At 40.3% G+C, this 8,923-nt stretch overlaps 1 protein-coding gene across 4 annotated transcripts in view; it reads left to right on the top strand.

The window, feature by feature from the left end:
- The window catches only part of LRAT (lecithin retinol acyltransferase (phosphatidylcholine--retinol O-acyltransferase)), a 151,921-nt gene that overhangs the window by 122,103 nt on the left and 20,895 nt on the right, over positions 1-8,923 (top strand). The gene's annotated exons all lie outside the window — the stretch shown is intronic.

Raw genomic sequence — 8,923 nt, 5'->3', positions numbered from 1 at the left:
TTAAGATTGGTATCTTGATTATTAGTTATCTGAAGTTTGGTTATCTGTTTTTGCAGATAAATTGTTGATCTTATTCACAATTTCCCTCTCTGCAACGAGGTGTCCCTCCCCTATTTTAGTTGGACATTGATGTTTCTAAAGTATGATGAGTTGGGTGGTGCACATGGCTCTGGGGCTAGTGCCCTGACCTAGCACTGTTGTGCTTAAATTGGTTCCACTTTACATAATAAAAACCAGTCTTGGCCAGCATTTCATCCTTCTTTGAGCTCCTAAAAGATCTTGTATTATTCTCTAGTCACACACTGCCCTGGGTTGTTATGGAAGACTAGTATACATCCTGCTTAGAAGTATTTGTCCAGTAAATAAAGAAATGAGTGAGAAAAGTCTGGGGAGAATTCTGTATCACCTGAAATTCACTAGCAGACTTTTTCTGTGAATATAATTTCAGTAATTATAGAAGCATGATTAATAACAGTTCTCATATAATTTACAATCTTCTCATTAAGCCTACATTCCACCTGGTTATATGTATATAGAGAAAAAAATGAGTCAGATATATACTAACAGTCATCAACTTACAAAGGAAATAGTAACCTAGGGCAGGTTCTCCTACTTAAAATTAATCTTCGTTTAAAATAACATTTAGAAATTGCTCTTAAACATTCCTTTTATTCATTAATTTGAGTAATAATAAATGCATTTAATTCTAATGAAATTTGGTCACTGAAGTTGCATAGTGGAAAAGAAAATCAAAGTCTAGTTGTTTCAGCTCCTCAAAGGTAAGTTTAAGAGAGAAAAAAAAAAATCTCCTGACACCAATCTTGTGATTAACACGAAGTATCCTGCATGCAGGTATCAAAGCAAGATCAAAAAAGTTATTTTCAAGCCATTGATGATGAAGCTGGCTTCTCTGAGTCTTAATCCCAGAACAAATTTTGAATGTATAAATTCTTATATTGATGCCTGTGCATGCCATCAGCATATTTGTTCTACTTCCATAATAATTTTATTTTACTATGCATCCTTGCGTAGCTTCAATTATATTCATTTGTTTTCATGTTATTATTCAATAAATCAATCAAAACAATGTTTAACATATCATAAGTAAAGGAAAATATTTTGTTACTAAATGACAGTATATCTACTACATGCAAGGAGGTCAGCTACCTTTTCTTTACCATTGAATTTCCTCTTTTTTTGCCGCAACTCCTTTCACAGATCCACATCTTGGTCACAATATACTTCTCACACTGCTCTGGACAGTGTTGATCTTATCTGAAGTATTTCCATACAAGTACAATAAACATAAATATACACATATATAAACAGTCCATTAGTCCACACTGTTAATATGATATGTGTGTGTACATATATGTTCCCCTTGTGCTCTAAGTGCAGTGAACACTGCACAGAAGATACAATATAACTTTGTCTTGAGGTCACTAGTAGATCTTCCCTGGAACACTCGTGGACTGTCTCCTAAGATATTCTGACTTCATGGGACTTCCCTGGTGGTCCAACAGTTAAGACTTTCTACTTCCAAGGTAAGGGGCACAGGTTGGATCCCTGATTGAGGAACTAAGATCCCATATGCCTCAAGTCCAAAAAAAAAGGATATTCTGACTTCAGCGTATACTATATACTTCATGGTACCTGGTTTAGTCCATGATCAAATGTTTGAAGGACAAAAATTTCAGAGGAAAAAAGATTCATCTTGATACCAACCTCATGGTAACTCGATATATGCTACATATGTGGATTTTTTTTTTCTACCACCAACTTTGTGTCCTGGCAAAAAGTTTTGAATTCTAAGATTGATAGCAGTTTGCTATGCTAGTGCTGAAACTGTAGCAAAGAAATCGGAAGGAAGTTTCTGTACTTTAAAATGCAAGTTTTACCATGGGCTAAACCTTTTTCAAACGAACTGTCAATTAAACAGTGGGTGGGGGGAGGGAATCAATTTACGATTGATGGAAGCACATTGCTGATATGAAGGCACCATCATTACTGATATGTGGGAAATCTGACTAGTATCTGCAGAGTGGTGACTAGAACAGGCTCTCACTAGACTCTAACCAGGGCTTTAGGCAGAGGGATTGCTAACACACAGCACTGGAGATGCATGCCCACAAGGACCATAGCATCACTATCCTGTAAATGCTCTCCCTGATTACAGCTGCCACTGTTGAAGGCATGCTCTGTACCTCCTATTCATGATGGGTGAGTGTACTTAAAATGCAGTCCAACTCCAGAAAGACCCTTTTGTGGCTAAATTGGAGGTATCAGGATAAACTCATCATTTTTAAAATATAAAGAGAAAGGAAATATACATAGAGTACAATATCTGTGTGTGTCTCTAGGTATGTGTGTGTATATATATGTTTGTGTGGGTATGCGTGTATTTGTTGTTGTTGTTCAGTCACTCAGTTGTGTCTGACTCTTTGTGATCCCATGGACTGCAGCACGCCAGGCTTCCCTGTCCATCACCAACTCCCAGAGTTTATTCAAATTCATGTCCATTGAGTCGGTGATGCCATCCAACCATCTCATCCTGTTCTCTCCTTCTCCTCCTGTCTTCAATTTTTCACATCAGATCTTTTCTAAGGAGTCAGTTCTTTGCATCAGGTAGCCAAAGTATTGGAGCTTCAGCTTCAGCATCAGTCTTTCCAATGAATATGCAGGACTGATCTCCTTGCAGTCCAAGGGACTCTCAAGAGTCTTCTCCAATACCACAGTTCAAAAGCATCAATTCTTTGGCGCTCAGCTTTCTTTATGGTCTAACTCTCACATGTGTACATGACTACTGGAAAAACCATAGCTTTGACTGGACTGACCTTTGTTGGCAAAGTAATGTCTTTGCTTTTTAATACACTCTCCATGTTTGTCGTAGCTTTTCTTTCAAGGAGCAAGCGCATTTTACTTTCATGGTGGCAGTCACTGTGTGCAGTGATTTTGGAGCCCCCAAAAAACAAACTTTGTCACTGTTTCCATTGTTTCACCATCTATTTGCCATGGGACCAGATGCCATGATCTTAGTTTTTCAAATGTTGAGTTTTAAGCCAGCTTTTTCACTCTCCTCTTTCACTTTCATCAAGAGGTTCTTTAGTTCCTCTTCGTTTTCTGCCATAAAGGTGGTGTCATCTGCATATCTGAGGTTATTGATATTTCTTCTGGTAATCTTGATTCTATCTTGTGCCTCATCCAGTTTGGCATTTCTCATGATGTACTCTGAATATAAGTTAAATAAGCAGGGTGACAATACACAGCTTTCACAAACTCCTTTTCCAATTTGGAACCAGTCCATTGTTCTATGGCCAGTTTTAACTGCTGCTTCCTGAGCTGCATACAGGTTTCTCAAGAGGCAGGTCAGGTGGTTTGGTATTGCCATCTCTTTCAGAATTTTCCACAGTTTATTGTGATCCACACATCAAAGGCTTTAGCATAGTCAATGAAGCAGAAGTAGATTTTTTCTGGAATTCTCTTGCTTTTTCTACGATCCAATGGATGCTTGCAATTTGATCTCCGGTTCCTCTGCCTTTTCTAAATCGAGCTTAAACATCTGGAATTTCTCTGTTCAAGTACTGTTGAACCCTCGCTTAGCGAATTTTGAGCATTACTTTGGTAGTGTGTGAGGTGAATGCAATTGTGTGGTGGTTTGAGCATTCTTTGGCATTGCCTTTATTTGAGATTGGAATGAAAACTGAACTTTTTCAGTCCTGTGGCCAATGCTGAGTTTTCCAAATTTGCTGGCATACTGAGTGCAGCACTTTAACAGCATCATCTTTTCAGATTTGAAGTATATCAGCTGGAATTCCATCACCTCCACTAGCTTTGTTCATAGTGATGCTTTCTAAGGCCCACTTGACTTCGAACTTCAAGATGTCTGGCTCTAGGTTAGTGACCATACCATCATGGTTATCTGGGTCATTAAGATGTTTTTTGTATAGTTCTATGTATTCTTGCCATCTCTTCTTAATATTTCTGCTTCTATTAGTTCCATACCATTTCTGTCCTTTATTGTGCCCATCTTTGCATGAAATGTTCACTTGTGAAGTTGCTCAGTCGTGTCCGACTCTTTGCGATCCCATGGACTGTAGCCTTCCAGGCTACTCCGTCCATGGAATTTTTCAGGCAAGAGTACTGGAGTAAGTTGCCATTTCCTTCTCCAGGGGATCTTCTCAACCCAGGGACTGAATCCAGGTCTTCTGCATTGCAGGCAGACGCTTTATTGTCTTAGCCACCAGGGAAGCCCAATGTTCCCTTGGTATCTCTAATTTTCTCCAAGAGATCGCTAGTCTTTCCCATTCTATTGTTTTCCTCTATTTCTTTGCACTGTTCACTTAGGATGGCTTTCTTATCTCTCCTTGCTGTTCTTTCTAAGCTCTCCTTACCTCTGCATTCGAATGGGTATATCTTTCCTCTTCTCCTTTACCTCTCACTTCTCTTTTCTCAGCTGCTTGTAAGGCCTCCTCAGGCAACTAGTTTGCCGTTTTGCATTTCTATGCATGTATATATACAGTTGCTTCCTTTTCCTGTGAGCTGAGAGGGTGTGGAATCAGTGACAATCCAGTAGTGGTGAACACACCAAGTGTCCAGATTTTTATTTCTAAATATTATTCTACACTAGAACAAAGCTTGTGAGAAATGGTGTTTGTAGGACTGGGGTGGAGAAGAAAAAGATGAGCTTGGAACATCTTTGGTGGCAGAAAGTACAAAAGTGCTCAAAGAATGGTGGAGATAAAGCAAAAGAAGGACTGGGCCAGTCTGAAGGAGCTCACACAAGACAAGCTTGGAATAATTTGACTATCAAAATAAATATTTATGGATTTTAACCCATTGAATAAAATAAAAATTCAATAAAGTCCATAACAATATTAATATAGAGGAGAGAATGGAAAGTTTTTCCTTATGATAGAAATCTAACTCCTTGCTGTAGAAAGAATGATGAAAATAGAAATATTACCATTTGGCATTATTTTGTGTTCCTGGACCAAATTTCAGCTTGGGAGGGTGTTCCCACACCACCAATTCTCTAGACTATTGAGTATCCTACACTTTGACTCAGTTCTGCTATTATCCTCCCTGAACCTAAGATAGCATCAGACTCCAGTTTAAGGGTTCAGTCCCACAAGACTCCCTCCACCCCTTTCAGATGCCAGTCACAATTCCAGGTTGCTACCTGTGCTTCTGACCAACTGGCTATAAACCAGAATCTCCCATGACACCCCCCTCCCCCCCACACTGGGTTCAAATAGTTTGTTAGAGTAGTTCACAGCATTCAGGAAACGGGTTTACTCACTATATTACTGGTTTGTTACAGAAGGATACAGCTTGGGAACAGCCAGATGGGGGAAATGCATGGGGGAAGGGCACAAAGCTTCCCTGCCCTCTCCGGGCACCCATTCACCCCACATCTCCACATGTTCACCAACCTGGAAGCTCCCTTGAGCCCTGTCCTTACAAGTTTTTAAGGAGCCCTCATTACGCAGACATGGTTGATTAAATCATTGGCCACTTGGCAGTTGGATTCCACGCCCAACAAACCTGTCTTCAATCCCTGGAGGTCAGGGGGTAGGACTGAGAGTTTTAACCCACTCACCCTGGAGTTTGTCTCCTCTAGTGACCAGCTCCCACTCTTAGGTGATCTGGAGTGGAGTGGAGTGTATGTGCTCAGCCATGTCCGACTGTTTGCGACCCAGGGACTGTAGCTTACAAGAATCCTCTGTCCGTGGAATTCTCCAGGCAAGAATACTAGAATGGGTTGCCACATGCTTCTGCAGGGATCTTCCCCACCCAGGGATCAAATCCATGTCTCTTACATTTAACCTGCACTGACAGGCAGGTTCTTCTAAAAGTCACCTTATTAACAAACCAAAAGACAACTTTCTCCCTCTTAGCACTTAAGGTCTTCCAAGTGTTTTAGAAGCTTTGTGCCTGAAACAGGGAGGAAGACCAAATGTATATTTCTTATTATTGAAACAGAGCAGGATCCTGTGGGGTCTCCCAGTTATACATCCTTTCTGTGTCTCCTGTTTCTTGCTTGTACAAAATAGGCTTCATTCAACCTCTTTGACCTTCCCTGAGTTCCAAAGGGCAGATTCAAATAGTTGCTTAAGTAAGGGAGAGGCTGCAGAGACAAGAAAGGAACAATCAGGAAACAATGGTGCAGCCTTGGGGTAGGGTCCTGGTTCTTCCTCAAAGAAAATATGTAACAGTTTATTTGAGTTATTCAGCAGAAACTAAGGCCCCCTCTCACATGGAGGACAGTAACTTCAAGCCAAGCACAAGATTCCTGGAACACTGCCATATTACCTCACCACCAACTTGCACACAGTAGGACAACAACTCTGACCCCTTCCCCAAAAGATTCTCCCTTTAAAAAGTTTCATATCAAGCAAAATCTTTGGAGTTGGTGTTTGGACAAGAGTCAGTCTTCTCCCCAATTTGCCAGCCTCCTGAATAAAACAACTTTTCCTTCCCAATCAACATTCCTCTCTCGAGTATTGGCTTTTGAGCAGCAAGCAGTCAAACCTGAGTTTGATAACATTATAAATCACAATATTACAAGCAATCACCTTAGGAATAATTGACTCAGGCAAGAATCATCAGTGGATGCTAAAACTATGAAAGAAAGTTGGATATTACCAAGGTATATATCAGATCAGATCAGTCGTGTCCGACTCTTTGCGACCCCATGAATCGCAGCACGCCAGGCCTCCCTGTCCATCACCAACTCCAGAGTTGACTCATTGGAAAAGGTATATATATATATAGTCTCAAAGAATCACCCTATAAGATACATGTTAGTTACAAAAGGAAATTAGTAACTTACAATGGATAAAGGAGGCAAACATACCCAGACCATTTGATCAAAGTTGTCATCAATAGTGTCAGTGCCTTGCAGCCTAACACTACTGGAACACACTTATAATTGAACAAGCAGTGAGGGCAAGTGCACACCATGGGAAACCCTGGGGCCTCTCAATGAGAGGGTATGAGTGTGGACTCAGACTTTGGGTCTGTTAGGTCATCTGGGAGAAGGATTAGGAAGTGGTTTGTTCAGTTGCTAAGTCATGTCCTATTCTTTGTGCACAAGGCTTTCCCGTCCATCACATCTCCCAAAGTTTCCTTAAACTCATGTCCATTGAGTCAGTGATGCCATCCAACCATCTCATCCTCTGTCACCCCCTTCTCCTCTGACCCTCAATCTTTCCCAAAATAAGAGTCTTTTCTAATGTGTTGGCTCTTCCCATCAGGTGGCCAAAGTATTGGAGCTTCAGCTTCAGTGTCAGTTCTTCTAGTGAATATTCAGGGTCAATTTCCTTTAGGATTGACTGGTTTGATCTCCTTGCAATCCAAGGGACTTTCCAGAGTCTTGTCCAGAACTATAGTTCAAAAGCATCAAATCTTTGGCACTGGGGATTGGAATCTCTCAGGAAGCAGGGGTAATTCTGTCTTGGGTATCTTATTAAATCATATAAAGGGAAGGAAGACTAGACTAAAACTAGAGCTGTAGTTGATAAAGAAATCACAGGTGCACGTATCAGTTAGGGTAGAGGGATGTTTGACCACCTGTATAATGATGACAGTATTCATCGTTTTGTCTCTGCTCAGGCATGATAATGGAGGGTTCTTGTCACAGGTCTTGGAGTAGCCTTGACTAATACTGACATTCTGGAAAATAGTTTATGTGCAATAAAACACCTCAGCCAGGTTGTGAGTACCGGTTATCTCCTAGCAACACCAAGGCCTAGCTGGTAGCATCCTCAGATCCCAGATGTCAAGCACTGCTTTTCTCATTCTTGCTGGTAATGGGACAGATCAACACCACATGCCCTCTTATATGAGAAGACAGTATCGCTCTTGTGCATTCCTGCCCCTAAATGCAGAACCTGAGCCTAATCATGAGGAAACATCAAAAACAAATTGATGGACATAGCAGGCCTGCCTTCTTTAAAAATGTCAGTGTCAAGAAGGAAAGAGACTGAGGAATTGTTCTAGATTAAAGGAGACAACCAAACATAAGGGCCAGCTGTGCTGTGTGATTTGGAAATGTAGCAGACTGTACTTCATTTTCACACACTGGAGAAGGAAATGGCAACCCACTCCAGTGTTCTTGCCTTGAGAATCCCAGGGACGGGGGAGCCTGGTGGGCTGCCATCTATGGGGTAGCACAGAGTCGGACACGAGTGACTTAGCAGCAGCAGCACTGCAGCAATGGAAAATTCTGAATAAATTTATAGTTTAGATAATTATAAAAATGTTAATTTTCTGATTTTGATAATTATACTGATAAATAAGAGAATGTTTTTACTTTTAGGAAACACACTAAAGAATTTAGAGGTCAAAGGGCATCATACCTGGAGAAAGGAAAGGCTACCCACTCCAATATTCTGGCCCAAAGAGCTCCATGGACTGTATAGTTCATGGGGTTGCAAAGAGTCGGATGCAACTAAGCGACTTTAATAAAAAAAAAAAAAAGTGGGGGGCATCATACCTACAACTTATTCTCAAACAATTTAGAAAAAAATATACATATTTGTTTGAGAGTGTGTGTGTGTGTGTGTGTATACACAAAGAGAAAGAAAAAGAAAGGATAAAACAAGATTTAGAAAATCTGGGTAACAAATAGAATTCATATTTTTACAACTATTCTAGAAGTTTGTGATTAGGTACAAATTAAAAGAAAAAGGCGTTTATTTTCTCCTTTACATTGTGCTTTTCTTTTCTGAGTAAAAATATTCTAGGTGAATGACTTCAGTGTTTCTTTCTTTTTTTTTTTTTTTTAAATTTTATTTTATTTTTAAACTTTACATAATTGTATTAGTTTTGCCAAATATCAAAATGAATCCGGCACAGGCATACATGTGTTCCCCATCCTGAACCCTCCTCCCTCCTCCCTCCTCCCTGCCCACACCATCCC

The sequence above is a fragment of the Bison bison genome, unplaced genomic scaffold (genome assembly GCF_000754665.1).
Source record: "Bison bison bison isolate TAMUID 2011002044 unplaced genomic scaffold, Bison_UMD1.0 scf7180017864146, whole genome shotgun sequence".
In the NCBI taxonomy this organism is placed as follows: domain Eukaryota; kingdom Metazoa; phylum Chordata; class Mammalia; order Artiodactyla; family Bovidae; genus Bison; species Bison bison.
Note: the sequence above shows the minus strand (reverse complement) of the source record. Positions and strands in the feature narration are given on the sequence as shown.